Here is a 17,848-nt window from a genome sequence, read left to right as displayed (position 1 = left end):
CCTAAAATAACCTTTCCTGGGCCAAACAGCCTAATGGGACATTTAACCTCTCTGAGACTCAATTTCCTGATCTGTAAAATGACAATTGAATTAGTCTGTATGGCATTCCCAGTTCAGAGACTTTAAGAGTTAAGATAATGGAATGTGGTGATACTGTATAAATAAAAGAAACAAGTAATTTTTTTAAAAGCTATTTGGAAACCCCCTTCACAATTTGTGACTAGAGATAGAATTCTGATTTATAACTGAAGATAATCTTTTCCTATCTCCCCAAATACTTGCAATTTACTTTTTGGCTTACTGTTATGTTCTATTGTGGATAAGCCAAATGTATTTTGTTCTGATTACATGAAAGCAAAACCAAGTAACTACTCTAATTAGGTAAGTAAACTCACAAACCTAGAGCGGTACAGCAAAGATGTAAATGAAAACTCACAAAATGTAATAAAGGACTCTAGTGACAAATGGATAAAAAGCAATGATGTCTGTGTTCAGGACCATTAAAATGATCTTAAGACGAAAAGTGGAACCCAAGGGCAGACAGGACAGCAGGCCCCACGGGCACTGGCACCAGCAGCTGGGCCACCAGGGCATCCCTCTTGCCAGCAACCCAGGCACATGGCCTCTTATCTCTGTATATCTGCTTCCCTCTTATGATGAGGGGGTGTGGGCGGAGTGGACAAACTGATGAAAAAGTCTGCTACAAAGTGCAGCTCTCTCAGTGAGGCTTTTCCCTAACAACAGTGAGTCTTGGGTTTTAGTTACTTGTGGTTCTGGTTTTAATAGACTTTGCTGCTGTGGGATGCCTAAGAAGCTTAAATTTGGGGTGCCTTAGGATCACCAGTAAGAAAAACAAACCAATAAAGATTTGGATAACAAGAGGGAAGTTGATTGAAAACTGTCAACTCCCTGAAAGTTTTAAACTAGGCAAGAAGCCTCCTGTGTCCCTCATTCATCATGTTTCTGAAGACAGTTGACCTGTTGACTTAAACACATCATTTAAGAGAGTCAGCCAGAAATAATGACAGTGTGAGGACCTGCTAACCATGCTGAGTATTGAGAAAGAGCTAGCTCAATAAGAAAACGTGGACCTTGGCCTATTACTCAGACATCTTTGGCTTAAAAAAAATAATTTCCAGATCTCACAATAATTTGGGCCAGGAGTTAGAAGATCAGACCCTAGTCCAGGTTTGATGCTAATTTTTCAGAAACCTTTTTCCTGGAGCTATTTGGTTAATGCCCCAGAATCCCTTCCCTACTGCCTTCATTGGCTAAATGTTTTGATGTTTTGGAGAGTGCTAGAATCCTGGTTTCATCACTTACCATCTATATGCCTGTTGTATGTGACTGAACCTCTCTAAGCTTTTCTCATTGTAAAGACTTAAATTGCTAGCTTTCTTTTTACGTCTATGCGATTTGTTATTTTTGTTATATTTTTTAACTCTTTAAGAGCAGTATTTCTCACCTATGGTACTTTGTCCTGTATCTTCTACCACCAGTAGCATAAAGCCAATCTGGGAGACTGTGCTCAATAAATGTTATTATTTTTTGATTTGGGCATAAATATTAATAATTATTTATTGAAAAGTCTCTCTGGGCAAGATATCGAGTCTGGTTACTACATAAGGGGAGACAGGAAGGACAAACAAGGAATGAGCTTTTCCTTAAGGAAGGTTCAATTCATTGTGGGACCAGACAGGTAGACATGCAGCACACTACTTGGCAGTCTTTCCTCTTCTCTCCCACAACATGTGACTCTAGGGAGCCATTTGGGAAGTAGAAACTGTTGGAACAGAGCTATTTTCTGGACAGACAATCCTGGCTTCCTGGATCCTGTTTCTACCAAGACACAGGAAGTGAGCTGCTGATGCTCATTCGATGCCCATGCCCCATTTTCCTAAAACAAACACATATTGAACATCAAAGAAGCTATGTAGTTCTTTTCTAAAACTTTCAGTTAGTTGCCTTAAAGGTCCCAACTAGAGGCTGTGTGTAGTGGCTCACGCCTGAAATCCCAGCACTTCCAGAGGCTGAGGCGGGAGGATTGCTTGAGACTAGGAGTTTGAGATCAGCCTGAGGAGAATAGGAGACTCGGTCTCTACAAAAATAAAAACAAAACCACTAGCCTGCTGTGGTAGTGTGTGCCTGTAGTCCCAGGCTACTCAAGAGGCTGCGGGGGGAGGATCACTTGAGCTCAAAACTTCAAAGCTGCAGTGAGCTATGATTACACCACTGCACTCCAGCCTGGTGATTGAGTGAGACCCTGTCTCTAAAAAAAGAAAACCAAAAAAAAAGATCCCAAGTAGAACAAGCAGTGATAAGCAGGGCTGTGATGAAGGAGAGAGTTATCCATGCCTTGTCCTTCTGGTCCCCCCATCCACTAATCACCTTGCAGTCCTTACAGTCTGCGGGGACCCGGGGCCTCATGGTGGATGCCCACCTCCCTCCAGCTCTCACTTCTGGCCAGTCCATGCTGATCTTGCAGAGTAGAAGGTGAGGTTAGGAGCATGAGTTTCTAGTTTCCACAGATGAGGGGAGAGGATGCGGCTGAATGAGAATGGAGTGAAGGTAGAGGGACGGAAAAGACAGACTTCCATTTCAGGTTACCGTTAGTTTCCTCCTTAGTATTCTAAAATCTGACACTATTCGCCAGTAAGAGGACTTGATTTCTTCTGGTAATACCACAGTATCCTATGTGAGGAGATCCTATTCCCATCTGAACAGAACTTTGGTCCTCTGTCTTGTGAAATAATAACTCTGGACTTACGGAGCTCAGGGAGTGTTTGTCCCTTCCATGCTTGGGGTTATCATGAAGCTTTCTGGTGTTAACTGACAATGATGGATGCCTGTTATCCCTAATTTCTCCCCTTCCCAGGTGGGGGAAAGGAGGCAGAGAATAGTAAAGACTCAGCCAACCTCGTAACAATGAAATACAAGTGCTAATGTTAATACTAGCAGTATCCTTCTATAGGAGTCCAAGAAGTGTTTGTCCCCTGAGACATTATGAAGATATTAGCAGACAGTTGAATCTGAATGTTGATTACACTGCCTTCTTCATGATTTCTAGAGAAACTGCTCAAGTGACACTTTCCTATATTCTGAGAGTACAGCACAAATCCAGTGTAATTGTTTTATTCATTTCTACCACTCCCTACCTTAGACTGCGAGCCACTTGGTGGCAAAGGCTGCCCTATCACCACTAGCAACTAAGGGCATTCAACCTTCCAACTTGCCTCTGGCATACAACATTTGTAAAAAGAAAAAAGGTAATCTTTTGCCTCCATTGTAAATGTTTAATTGGCTCAACAGCATCCTCCCTACCACTCAAGCTCTCAGAGTTAAATATAAATTCAGCCCGTGATTGATGTGACAAAATATATACAAAGACAAATAAAAGACAGATTGCCATTCAGGTCTGAAGCAGGAAGGTCCGGGAATTCTAGCAACATTGGCTTGTCTGAAACAGCACAGAGTGAATAGTATTATCATAACCAAGAGGGGTCAGAATAGCTGGACAGCAGTAGCTGTATAAAAGGAAAGTCCAGGAAGCAGGCACCTGCAGTTTGTCTCCGGGGCTGACCCACAGATGTGATTTATTTGTTCCTAGTTGCACTGACAGACGATTCAGCCCTTAAGAGCCCAAAGCCATAAAATACTTGAACCATACACACAATTTCCTTTGTTCTGATTTTATTCTCCCTAAGCAACTGACAAATTACGATTTGATTTCCCATTTATTTTTCCATGGTTCACTTTGTTCTAAAAAGTTTATAAGGGGCTTATAAAAGTGTATATGCTTCAGTTTAAAAGTTAAAATTAAATGTAAATGGACACAGTGGGTTGTGGTTTTGCCTACCTCATATCCATTTTACCCTTATTATTTTCTCTGGGGAAACAATCTACCTCTCAAGTGGAACTGGTACTATTTCATCACAGGCTCTGAGTGAAGGCGTGTAACACACAACTGGCCTATCAGTAAATTCCATCCATCTGGTTGCAGTCGCTTGGCCAAGTGACTCACAGAAACTCAGTCCTTTGTCAAAATGATGGGGAAAGAGAAGCTCTTCTTCCACTGAAACTTTTTCTTTTTTGAGATGGATCCTCCCTGTGTCCCCCAGGCTGGAGTACAGTGGCTTCATCTCGGCTCACTCTAGCTTCCGCCTCCTGGATTCAAGCAATTCTCATGCGTCAGCCTCCTGAGTAGCTGAGACTACAGAAATGCACCACCACACCAGGCTAATTTTTGTATTTTTAGTAGAGATGGGGTTTCATCATGTTGCCCAGACTGGTCTCAAACTCCTGACCTCACATAATCTGCCCACCTTGGCCTCCCAAAGTGCTGGGATTACAGGAGCAAGCCACCACACCCGGCCTCCACTGGCACTTCTAACTGTAGGACGATACAAGCCTGGTGCAGCCAGAGTCCCCAGGCAGGGAGGCAGGAATCTGAGAATGGAGTCAACACAGAAGAGAGAAGAGCTCTGAGATGGAGAGAGAGACTGCTGAAATGTGAGAATTTTTGGTTTTGTTTGTTTGTTTTTTAGTGCCCAGATCCAGCCATGGCTGAAGCTAGATTGATTCCTGGGATTTCTTAGTAGATATCATATATTCTCTATTTTTTTTTTTCAATTATGTTGAGTTTCTGACCTGGCTGAAGGTCCTGATTAATTCAGTATATGAGAAAAGTAGGGTGAAAAAAATAAAAATGGTGAAGAAAAAAATGAAACTAGTAGTCAAGTGAGCACACATTCACAAAAATGTTTGCCATGAATTCCAGGATACTTGCTGGTACAGGCTGATCCGTCTACTCAAACTTCACAGCCGTCAGTACAGGGCAAAACCTGCTTAGCCATGTTGGCCAGAGTGTCCACAAGATTAAAACTCACTCAGATGCTCAGAAGAAATAAAACTATATTCCTGATTATGATACTTGAAAAAAAAATTCTACCTTGGGCTGCTTATAAGGAAGATGCTGTGTAAAATGATGATTCACACCCTCAACCATATTCCTACAATAAATATGACAATGAATTAACGGATTTCATGGGACTGTTTCTTATAACATCCTGATGACAAAACACCAAAGCACAGTTTAATGCAAGCAGTTTTCAAGTCAGGAAATGATGCAGGCCACTTGTGTAGTCACTGCTAGAATGGCTAGTCAGAACAAAGGTGACGCCTCCAGGATAAATGAGTGCAGGCTTCATATGGTTTGGATCTGTGTTCCTGCCCAAATCTCATGTTGAATTGTAATCTCCAATGTTGGAGGAGGGGCCTGATGTGAGGTGACTGGATCAGGGAGGCAGATATCCCCCTTTGTGCTGCTCTCATGATAGTGAGTGAGTGCTCATAAAATCTGGTTGTTTAAACACAGGTAGCACCTCCCTGCTCTCTATCTTGCCACTGCCGCAGCCATGTAAGATGTGCCTGCTTCCCTTTCACCATCCACCATGATTGAAAGTTTCCTGAGGCCTCCCGAGAAGCTGCTCTGCTTCCTGTACAGCTTGCAGAACTGTGAGCCAATTAAACCTCTTTTCTTTATAAATTACCCAGTCTCAGATATCTCTTTATAGCAATGCAAGAATAGACTCATACAAGGCTGTACCCCTAGGTGAGCAAATGGTTAAGGCCATAAAACCACTTAAAAATTCCTTTGCTTTGAGCAGCTGATCTAAGTCTTATATTCTATGGCAATTAGTTGACAGGAATCTTTGTCTATTGAAGCCATTTTTACTCTTACTCTGATTCCAGAAAACCACATCTCAAGCAAAGAAAAGGTTGTTTGTCTTTCTCTTTCTTATGAGGGGAGTGGGCTATGGGAGTGGGCTTCCCATCTAGTTTTCCTAGAAGAAACCCCTCTCTGAGTTAAAAGAGCCTTCCTGCCTACAGTCTGGCTAAGACAGAAAATTTTTCATTTGTTTGTTTGTTTGCTTTCATCTTATGACTGTCACCACTGAGTGACTAACATGGAAGTAGGCCCTGTGGAGTTGAAGGACAGTTCAGGCAGCCCCTGCTTGCTTACATAAAGTGATGGAAAACACACCTGAGTTGGACATGTGATAACCACACAGAAGTATATGTAATAAAAGTTTTCTGTTCCTACTGAGATGGAAAAGTCTATAAACTCCCTAATAACACTTCACCCTCTGGATGGAATTTTGGAAGCTAGGTTTCTAGTATTTTGTATGTCCAACCAATTCTTCTTATTTATATGACCATTATTCATTTTAAAAATGTATGAAAAGTTCATTTTAATAATCACAAATTTTAATTTGTTCCTTTTCTCCCATAACTTGTATTTCCAATCCATTTATTCTGTATAATTTCATCTTAATATATTTTTAAATTTGAAAGTTTTTGTTGATAGTTATCTTGAACAGATATACTTTTGTAAATTGCAATTCATTATTTTTATTCCTGTGACTGTAAAGTTCTTAGTGTTAAAATTTTCATCTGGATTCAGTTAACTTACAATAGATATTAAAACCTGATTGATCAAAACAACAGAACTGTATTATAAATTTTAGTGAGTACTTATTAAACATGAGAAATAAAATTTTATTGAATAGTCCTCTCTTACTGAAACTTAACAGGACTATTTTTTCAGTTGGTTTATATATTTATGGATAAAATCACTTATTGCTAGAATAAGAGGATTCAACATCAATTCTATTTCTCAGTTTTGTTTTTATAAATATAAGCATTAAGAAACTTGGTTTACATAAATAATTAGATGGAAATTTAGATGGAAAACATTTTGCTTTCTCAATGCAACTTAATCATTTGAGTGCCTTCTAAGTTATATTCAGAAAATCACATAGTGATCCATGTTAAAGTAATTTTTAATGATCTTTGAAAAAAATATTTGGCCCTCTTTTAATTTTCCTGAAGCAAATCATTAAACACCATAATGATTGGGAAAAGATTTTTTTTAAATCCTGTCATTAAAGTCATTTACTTTTGAAATATTTTATTTTTAATTGCCCCATTTTTCCAGCCCCAGACTTTTTTATACCCACAGTAAGTTCAGGCTGAGTGAGTGGCATGTACATAAGAGAAGCATGACTGTGATAGGGAAATGGGAAATGAAGAACTAGCATAATGTCTCCATTGCAGGTCAATTTCATATGGAAATTAGGTATCTGGAAAAAGATTCCCTTAAAACTGATTCTTTATACCCTTATATCCTTAGAAGGCCTCACGTACCTCCGGTGGTATGTGTATCTCAGTTCGAGGGCCCATATTCTCGTAGAGACAAAAATGTATAAAAAGATATACAATGTGATACTTCCTGATACTAAAAAAAAAATGCTATAAAAGGAAGCATATGGTAAAAACCTGGAGGGAGAGTGCTATGTGAGATAAGGCAACAAGAGAGGCCCCTGTGAGAGGGGACGCCTAATCTGAGCCTGAAGGATGAGCATAGTTGGCTTGCAGAGCTGGTCAGGCATGTTCTAAGTGGGAGGAACAGCATGTGCAAAGGTCCTGTTGGAAATAAGCTTGGCGTGTTTGAGCGGCAGAAAAAGGATCTGTAGGGCTGGAGCATGATGACCAAGGGGAAGAGTGGAAGAAGGTGAGGTCCAGAAACGGGCAAGGCCATATTTATGAGGCCCTGAGGGAGCTGCACATTATTTTCAGCTTGATTCAAAGCCATCTGAGGTTTTAAGCAGGAGAATGACAAGAGCTGAGTTTTGCTTTAGAAATATATTTCTGCGTGCTGTGAGGTAGGGGCAGTGGATGATAGGGAAGTAAAAATAAGCTAGCAAGTTGCAAGATAGCTATAGACTACTGCTGTCATCCACAAGGGAAGTGACTGCAGCTTAAAACAGGGGAGAACACTGAGGCTGATAAGAAGAACTCAATTTAGGAAAGCATTTGGAGAAAAAGCCAACGAGAATTGCTGATGGGTTGCATATGCAGTGTGAAGAAAGAAAAATAATCTACCTGTAGAATAAATTCTAGAGGTGGAATTGCTTAACCATGTCTATGACATATTTCAAAATAAAAAAAAACATAAACTCTGAAGTACTAGGCAGATATTTTGGATGTGGCACTAAGTGATCAAGAACTCCAATCTGAAAATCTACCTGGATAAGCAGCGATATGGACCCTACTCATGGGCCATTCCTCCATATCACCATACATACATGCCCCAGGCAGTGAAAACTGCCCAATAAACCTTCTTAAAATCAGGTCCATTTTCAAGGAACAACTCTTATTGACACAGTTCTGGTCAGTCCAAAGTGTGCAACTATCTAGTCTTAAGTACGTTTTATTTAAATAATGCCAATAGGGAGTTGTGAAGCTAAAATTAATGTTTTGAAACTATCCATAATTTTTTCAAATGAATTTTTTATTAACCTTGCAAGAGACGTGATCTAAATTTTTATCCTTTTCTTGCTATAGAACATATTATAAAACTATTGTTACACAAAAAGGCAATCAAAGAGCAAGCAGCCAAAGTGTAGGGAAAACATATTATAGAGAGTTGTCAGGCAGGTAATTAATAAAATTTAATGTTGTCCTGCTTGACTTTGTGATTATTGTGCTATTTTTCAGTAACTTAAAATTTGTAGTTCATTGTAGTTTCCTTTTCTCAGACTAAACAAATACTTTTATACTAAATATGTATTTAAATTTTGTATTCTTTATGTGAAAGAGGGCTCCTCAAATTGTTTAAGCTTCAGGACCATAAAACCTGGACCTGCTCCTGGCAAGTGTCATCACTCAATAACATAGGAAAGGCTTGACATGGAGCAAATGATTGTTGTTGTTTGGGGAGATGTAATGTAGACGGCAATTAATAGGGCATTTTTGGCTAGGTTAAGCTAGAAATGTCCATTTACCGTCTGAATGGATGTAGGTAGTTGCATAAATGGGTCTGGAGCTCAAGAGTTCTGGGTTGGACATATAAGTTTGGGTATAATTAGTGCATAGTTAGTATCTTTAAGAGACTGTGAAGATTCCTAAGGAAAGAGTTTATAGAGAAGGAAAAGAAGAGGATTCTTGATAAAGCTCTGAGGTCTTCAACATTTAGAAATTTAGTATAAAAGCAGAATCAGCAAAGAGGGCCAACCAGCAGCAGGCAATGCCATAGGAGGGAAACTAGGCAGGTGGTGGCCCAGAAACCTAGAGAAAGGATTCCATGGAAGAATGGGAGTCAGTCAGGCCAAGCCCAGCTGGGAGGTTGCCTTAGTTCATTTAATGTTGCTATAACAGAATACCTGAGTCTGGGTAATTTATAAAAAAGAAGTTTATTTAGCTCACAATTCTGGTGGCTGGAAAGTCCAAGATTGGGCAGCTGTATCTGATGAGGGGCTTATGTTCCTATAACTCATGGCAGAATGCAGAGCAGAAGCAAGCACATGCAAACAAAGAGGCCATGCAGGAGGAGTAATCTCACTTTATAACAACCTGCTATTGCAGGAACTAATCCATTCCTAAGAGAGTGAGAACCTACTCACAACATTAATCTATTCATGAGGGATTTGCTCCCATGAGACAAACACCTTCCACTAGGCCCCATCTCCCAATACAACTGAACTGGCAATTAAACTTCAACATAAGTTTTAGTGAGGACAAACCACAACCAAACCATAGCAGAGGTCGAGAAAGACAAAGGTGGGGTTGGTCAAGAGCCTCAGCCATTGGTGACTCTGACATGTGCCATTTTCTTAGAGTGGTGGATGAACAACTCTGGAGAGAATTTAGGAGAGTCTGGGAGGTAAGGCAGCAATGGGCCCGGCGCAGTGGCTCCCACCTGTAATCCCAGCACTTCGGGAGGCCAAGGCAGGCAGATCACCTGAGGTCAGGAGTTTGAGACCATCCTGACCAACATGGTGAAACTCCATCTCTTTTAAAAATACAAAATTAGCCAGGCATGGTGATGCACGCCTGTAATCCCAGCTACTCAGAAGGCTGAGGCAGGAGAATCGCTTGAACCTGGGAGGCAGAGTTTGCAGTGAGCCAAGGTCACGCCATTGCACTCCAGCCTAGGTGACAGTGTAAGACTCTGTCTCAAAAAAAAAAAGAAGAAGAAAAGAAAAAGGAAGCAATGACAGTGGATATATACATCCTGCTTGAAAGTATGGCTGCAAAGAGGAACAGAAAAGGGTGGTAGGAGCTGGAGAAGGTATGGGTCCAAGGGGTGAATTTGGTTTTGGTTTTTTAATGAATAATATTAAGCATATTTATTTGCAAATGGAAATGAGCCACTAGCAAGGAAAAACTGATATTGCAGGAAAGAATGGGGATAATTGCAGAATGATCTAGAGCTTGAATGGAAGCCTTTGCCTGATCTATTTTCTCTATACAACATGGAGAGAATCTGGAATCAGAGAATGACTATTCTGACTGTCAGGGATGGGGCACAAGAGAAGGAGTAGTAAAGATTTGAGGTGAGAAAAGAAATGTGAGGTATTCTTGAAGTGAAACATGACTTTGCTGTTTCTATACTTTATTACAAAATTATAATCTCTTTAGGGGAGGCCCTGTGTGTTATACATTTATGGAAACCCCACAGAATCAGCATAGCATCTTGCATACCATAGGCCTTCAATGCGCTCCTGTTGAGTAGATGGATGAGTTGGATGAATGAGAAGTGTCTTATAGGAATCCAAAGGAATAAATTAAAAGACTTCATCAAATGGGGGAAATTTCGAGTGATGAGGAGGATTCCAGACAGGAGAGTGGCATGAGTAAATATGCAAGTGTAGCTTCTCCTGGGAGGACTGTGCCTGGATCTGAGGAGAGATATGTGTGTTTGAGATGATGGGAGATGCATTCATATGTGTTGGTAGGATGAGCCCAAATAAGTTATGCCTTGCAAGTAATGTTAAAGACTTTGGATTAGCATGTGATTAGCATGTAATGTGGTATCCAGGCTGAGACTTTTTGAAACTTAGTTAATACAGCCTGGACAAACAGAACATTTAAAGCCGCAAGTAGTTTTCAGTCATTCAAAATATAGAAATTTAAACTAGAAAGATAAAGACTTCTGTTTTTTTGGGATATCATCTCAAGAAGTCTACAGTACAAAAATGTAAAATAAATACTACTTTCTAAAATGCAGCTACTATTACCCCAAGAGGCTGGAGATTAGCCTAGAAAGTACCATTATTAGACCAATGTGTTATCATTGCAATTGCCTGGTAGGGAGTGGGGCACAGAGGAACATGTAAAACCCCAGTAGATGGAGGGTGGTGTTTCTCTTGAAAGGAGTGAACATCACCACTGTCAATTGCCCTGGGAAGAAGTAGATCCTATGACAGTAAGTAAGGATTGAGAAGGTAGACCACAGACTAGAGAGGAGGAGAAACTCGTCTCTTTCTGTGGGCCTCTGGTGATGAGCCTGACCAGGCTTTGAGTACTTTCAGTGGTGGGCATGAGCGTGTACTTTGTAAGCAGGTCAACATTTAGGCAGAAGGCAGTGGGTTGGCCTGCAGATTCAGAGAAATCACATCTTACATTAGCTCTAAGTTCTCTTCTTGTGCTTCCCCAACCCTTGAGTCAATTTCAATTCACTTTCAGCCTGGCCTAAGCAAGGTGGTAGGGAGAGAAGAACATGCCTGGGACATGTTTGGGTCCTGGTGGTGAAGGGCAGAGCAGAGCCCTTTCCTGAGGCCCGAATGGTAAAAGCATCATACATGCCACCATGCACCACAGAGCAGTGATCCCTTGGGATCACAGGCAGTAGTGGCAAGGGCATGAGGTATCATTATTAAACATAAGAGTCTGTCATAGGGGATTTTCTGAAATAACTGAGGGAAACTCTACAAGAGCAGGTGGTGGCCAAAGTCATAGTTTAATAATTTAATGAAAAAAATCTTAGTGTTTAAGCAGGTGATGATAAGTCATTCCTCTATCCCCCCTCTCTGAATTTGGAACCTTTAGAGATTTAGATACAGGAGACTAAAGACGAAAACCTCAGCTTTATTACTAGTAGCACTGGCTTGGAAATTGTCATATAAACACAGTAAACAAGCAGACAGCAGACACACTCGCTCTGTTGGGGCAATGTTCCTGGGGGAGACCACAAAGACAAGAATAGCAGCAGGTGTGTGGGTCCCCATGCCCACTGCCTTCTAAAGAAGAGCAAAGTGATCGCTGGACTCAGATATCAACTTTCAGGAAAGGGACTCTGCCCCTTGGACTGAGAAATTTTAGAGCTGCATTAATAAAGAAATGCCAAGCCCTCCTCTGGAGTAAGTAGAGGTCAGAGTACAATATAAGGATAATATAAGGTTCTGGCATGGCAGCTCAGGGTTTGTGGCTGGGGGACATGAGCCCTCCCGTTGCACAACCAGAAGGCTAGGTCTGTGATTGGCCATTGCTGCTGTGTACTGTGGCAACTTCGCAGTGTGAAAGAAAAATATCTTGGGCTCCCTAAATCACTAAGCTAAAGGGAAAAGTCAAGCTGGAAACTGCTTAGGGCAAACCTGACTCCCATTCTACTCAAAGTTACCCCTCTGCTCACTGAGATAAATGCATATCTGATTGCCTCCTTTGGAGAGGCTAATCAGAAACTCAAAAGAATGCAACCATTTGTCTCCTATCTACCTATGACCTGGAAGCCCCGTCCCTGTTTCAAGTTGTCCCACCTTTCCAGACCAAACCAATGTTCATCTTACATATGTTGATGGATGTCTCGTGTCTCTCTAAAATGCATAAAACCAAACTGTGCTCTGACCACTCTGGGCACATGTCAGGACCTCCTGAGGCTGTGTCACCAGCACGAATGCTCAACCTTGCTTGGTAAAATAAACTTTCTAAATTAACCGAGACCTGTCTCAAATTTTCTGGGTTCACATTACCATGACCTGTTCCCCCAGCATTCATGATTGGGAAGCCACCGCCCTTCTCCTGGCCTGCTCAGAAGGCCGGGTCCAACCCTCGGGATTCACTGGGACTGGCTGCCTTCCACCCACAGCTATAATTCATTTCCATGGAGCTTTGCATCCAGCTCCTTTTCTAGAAGGCTGATGAGTGAGAATCAATCTTGGACACATTAGGGCTTACCTTTCTGAGCCACCCCAAATGAGCTTCCCATACCTTCTTCCCAAATTGTCCTCACCTTCTCAGATCTGCAGGCCTTCCAGTGCAGAGGGAGGATCTGCCTAAGTAAGTTTACTGGTTAGAGGAGCAGAAAATGTATGTGTCCTGAAGCAAGATGCTGTGAAAGAGAAAACCCAGAAAAGGCTGAACTTCAGTCCTTCTTCCAAATCATCAGCTTACTCATTCACCTACCCTTGGAGAGGGGAGAAAAGGATAGAGAAGCTGTCAGAAATATTCTAGTTTTTCCTCCTGGGGAGGGAAGCACAAATTTCTTGTCCTCTATGGAAATGTGCAGCAGCTTTGGATCAAAAATAAATGGGACATGGATGGATGGTGGTGATGGCTTCACAACAGTGTGAATGTAGTAAACGCCCCCGAACTGTACACTAAAAACTGGTTAAAATAGTAAATTTTATGATATTTACTACAATCACCCAATCACTGTAAAAAGGGAACTGGATCTAATGCTTTTGATTTTATTTTTGCTTTGTTTTGAACAGTTAATATATTCATATGGTTTTAAATGTAAAAAACACAAACGGCCCCTTCATAATCTTTTCCTAGCTAATGCAGTTTCTTCTTCAGAGGCAAACAATAAAAACATCATTTTCATATTCTTCCAGAGATATTTTATGAATTCTCTAGCAAATGCGTGTTTTAAAATTTTTTGACACAAATGGTATTATATGTTACACACTGTTCTGCAACTTGCATTTTAACTTAATGAAATTTCTTGGGGAATGCTCCATATCAGTGTATCAGAGTTCCAGCATTCATAGAGCTATACATTTTCCCAGAGCACAGATTTCCGTGGTTGGTTTAACCAGTCCCCCTTATGGTGCAAATATAGATGTTTTTACTCTTTTGTTGTTCCAAACAGTGAATATTCTCTTATGTGTGTCATTTCTCACATTTATCTACTCATAAGATAAATTCATAGACATGGAATTGTCCAAACGTGGTTTTAATAGTTTTCATTATAGGCAAACTTGACTTTAATGCTGTTGAGTAGACATTTCAAATGCAGTACTAACTGACCAAGACCTCTAATCTAACAAGCTATCCAGAAAACTGATGATGCCTTTCCTACACACAGATCATTGTTCCACAGTTTCATATGTGCACTAAGGTGGGAAAACTGTCAAACAGACCCCAAGAAAATGATGTCCATTTTCAAAAAGCAACTCTTTCTGGCAGAGGTCTGATTAGCCCATGACACAAAACTATCTGATTATAAGTGAGCTTTCTTAAAATAATTTTTAATATTTTTCCCACTGTAATTTTTCCATGTTTCTATGTATGCTATACATTTTTGTTTTGTAACAATTGAAGAGCGCTGAGAGGTTAGCCAGAGAAAGTGATATTTATTATCTGTGTATTAAGGTGAGAAAATAAGGAACATAGGCCAAGGGAAGTTGCCACTTCTCCAAAGTCACCCAACAAGTTAGTGGGAAAGCCTGGACTAAAATGCAGGTCACAACCTAATCCCATGCTCTGTTCACTAATCTATATTTGTCCTTTTTGCCAGTTCTCAAAAGTAAATGAGCTGTTCCTGAACCTATTGGGTCTAGGAGAGGTCTCAGTTTATGGGCAGCTGATGATGTCTCACTATGAAGAACTTGTCCTGATGGTGGGCAGCTGTTGAAGATGAATAGTAAGGATCTCCCATGGGAGGTCCAGGAAGGCTGATATCTTCCAGGCTTGCCTATAGGCTTATGTGGCTCACATGCCAAGATGGGAACAGGTAAGTCTGAGCTTGGAGAACATTTGATACTGCTAAGCAGAGAAGAACCAGGGGTGAGTGAATTTTGTGCAATGGGGAAGAATTTTTCACATTGCGTGTACCAAAATGCTATGAACTATTAATACAGTCATGCTTTGCATAATGATGTGTCAGCCAACAATAGATCACATATACTATGGTGATCTCATAAGATTATACTGGAGCTGAAAAATTCCTCTTGTCTAGTGACGTAGCCATCATAATGTAGCACACAATGCATTATTCATGTGTTTGTGGTGATGCTGGTGTAAACAAACCTACTGCACTGCCAGTCATATGAAAGTGTAGCACATACAATTATGTACAGTATGTAATACTGGATGATGATAATAAATGACTGTTACTACTGGTTTGTGTATTTACTATGCTATCCTTTTTATTGCAATTTTAGACTGTGCTCCTTCTACTTAGAAAAGAATAAAATTAACTGTAAAGCATCCTTGGGCAGGTCCTTCAGGAGGTATTCCGGAAGAGGGCATTGTTATCATAGGAGATGACAGCTCCATCCTGTTACTGCCCCAAAGACCTTCCAGTGGGACAAGATGTGGAGGTAGAAGACAGTGATATTGATGATCCTGACTCCACATAGGCCTACGCTAATGTGTGTGTGTCTTAGTTTTTAAAAAAGTTTAAAAAGTAAAAAACAATTTAAAAAGTTTTATTAGAATAAAGCTTACAGAATAAAGATATAAAGAAAGAAAATATTTTTGTACAGCCATAGAGTGTTTGTGTTTTAAGCTTAGTGTTATTACAAAAGGATCAAAACTTTCAAAATATTTAGAAGTTTATAAGGTAAAAAGTTATAGATGGCTAAGTGCGGTGGCTCACACCTGTAATCCCAGCACTTTGGGAGGCCAAGGCAGGTGGATCATCAGGTCAGGAGTTCGAGACCAGTCTGGCCAACATGGTGAAACCCCATCTCTACTAAAAATACAAAAATCAGCCGGGTGTGGTGGCGGGTGTCTGTAATCCCCATTACTCAGGAGGCTGAGGCAGGAGAATTGCTTGAACCCGGGAGGCGGAGGTTGCAGTGAGCTGAGATGGTGCCACTGCACTCCAGCCTGGGTGACAGAGCAAGACTCTGTCTCAAAAAAAAAAAGTTATAGTTTAATTTGTAAGGTTAATTTATTATTGAAGAAAAATTTTTAATGAGTTTACTGTAGCCTAGGAGTACAGTGTTTATAGAGTCTACAGTAGTGTACAGTCATGTCCTAGGCCTTCACATTCACTCATAACTCAGTGACTCACATGGAGCAACTTCCGGTCCTGCAAACTCCATTCATGTTGAGTGTCCTATGTAGATGTATTACTTAATATCTTTTGTACTACATTTTTACTGTATTTTTTCTTTGTTTAGAAATGTTTGGATACAAAAACACTACTGTGTTACAATTGCCTACAGCATTCATTCAGTACAGTAACATGCTGTTGTAACCTAGAAGCAATAAGCTACACCATATAGCCTAGGTGTGAAGTAGGCTACACCATCTAGCTTTGTGTAAGTACATTCTTTGAAGCTTGCACAATGAAAAAATTGCCTAATGACACATTTCTCAGAACATAACTCCATCATTAAGCTAAGTGACTTAAACCCCTCCTATACAATGAAACTCAGGTGACATAGAAAAAAACAGAGAACTCAAGCATTGCATACAGAGAAGCCATTCTTGGAACACCAGACAGTAGGCATTGCATTAGATCAGAGCAGCTCTGGGTACATCTATGGTCAACAAGAAATATTCTCCAAGTCTGAACTTTGAGCTACAGTAGACAGAGAAACTAAGAATTCCTCGAAGTTAGTATTTATTCTGAGTGTTGTAACAAACTATCTCTAGATCTCGCTAGAGTAACACAATAAAGGTTTGTTTCTCACCCATCCCAATCAGGTATGGCTGTATGAGGGAGGTGTGAGGAAGGCTGTGCTCCATGCATTCATGGAACTGGCCTTGATCAGCAGCCTAGTACTTCACTGGCAGGGCTCAGTCAATGACATCTAGTGGCTGGAAAGCTGGGAAATGAGCTTTCCTTTGTGCTCAGAAGTAGGACTTGGGTGAACACATAGCAGTATCTCTGCTCCATCCACATAAACTGGCTCAGAACTTAAATGGAAAGAGACGCCGAAGAGGGCACCAAATATATGAGAACTGGAACAGGGAAAAGAACAAAGATCCGAACAGGATCATACAGAGATATTTGCCTACAGACAAGTCCTTGGTTAAAAGACCGTGGAAATTGATTCCAGAACTCTACTCTATATTATTTATGGCTTGTGGGACATATAAATGTGTTCTGGTTACCTGTGTAATAAACTGTACATACTTCTCATTTCAGAGTTGGAGTCAATCAATCTCTGTTGGCCTTTTTTGCTGTCTTTACAAAGTCATGGGTTAAAGAACCCTACTGGGTACTTCTAACATGAGGTGTCTGGGCTGGGAGAGTCTTAGTGGCAATTGAGGTCAAGATTCTTCATCCAGAGGCACAGAGCAGAAAGGTTCTTGGTCCACAGACACCTTAAAGCAAGGCCACCCTGTCCAGGTGTATTCTTGCCTGGCAGCCTACACATTTCTTATATCCTGGAAAAACTAGTGAGCAAGCAAGTGTCGACCTCAGAGTCCCTGACAGGGCTATTTTGAAAGCACACACCATGAAAACTCTCAGGGAAGTTAAAAAACAAACAATCATAACCAAGGCAGTTTAGCTGTTTTGAAAAGAGATGGAGCTTCATTACTTCAAACCCAAATTTCTGCAAGCCTGGCAACCACCTTACACCAAAATAAACATCCATCTGCTAGTTGAAATGTTTAAAAACACAGGTGAGCTCTATTCTCTGAAATACAAGCCTTCTCTAACCTGAGAAATGTAAATACCTATGAAGGTGGGTCCATGAAGGGGCGGTTGATGAGGATGGGCATATGAAAGAGGAGTGTGAGTCGAGGTTGTTACTTGTATTTGTGTTACCCTGTGGATGTGGATGTGTGTGTGTGTTTGTGTGTGTGAGAGAGAGATTCACAG

At 40.7% G+C, this 17,848-nt stretch overlaps 2 long non-coding RNA genes across 5 annotated transcripts in view; one reads left to right on the top strand and one right to left on the bottom strand.

Moving 5' to 3' along the window:
• The window catches only part of LOC129480453 (uncharacterized), a 41,681-nt gene that overhangs the window by 4,351 nt on the left and 19,482 nt on the right, over positions 1–17,848 (bottom strand). The window contains exon 2 of one of the 4 annotated variants that reach the window (XR_008657047.2): positions 13,073–13,171. The exons of 2 other annotated variants lie outside the window; for them this stretch is intronic. This is a non-coding gene — a long non-coding RNA (uncharacterized lncRNA). Of the gene's footprint in view, positions 1–13,072; positions 13,249–17,848 lie in introns of those variants that run through there. One more of the 4 variants, XR_008657046.2, reaches the window with a different exon arrangement.
• On the top strand, positions 3,965–15,706 carry LOC129480452 (uncharacterized). The gene is made up of 4 exons (XR_008657045.2): positions 3,965–4,509; positions 4,778–5,514; positions 14,582–14,797; positions 15,228–15,706. It is a non-coding gene; the product is annotated as an uncharacterized lncRNA (long non-coding RNA).

This window comes from Symphalangus syndactylus, chromosome 4 (genome assembly GCF_028878055.3).
Source record: "Symphalangus syndactylus isolate Jambi chromosome 4, NHGRI_mSymSyn1-v2.1_pri, whole genome shotgun sequence".
NCBI lineage: Eukaryota > Metazoa > Chordata > Mammalia > Primates > Hylobatidae > Symphalangus > Symphalangus syndactylus.
This window is presented reverse-complemented; position numbering and strand designations above follow the sequence as displayed.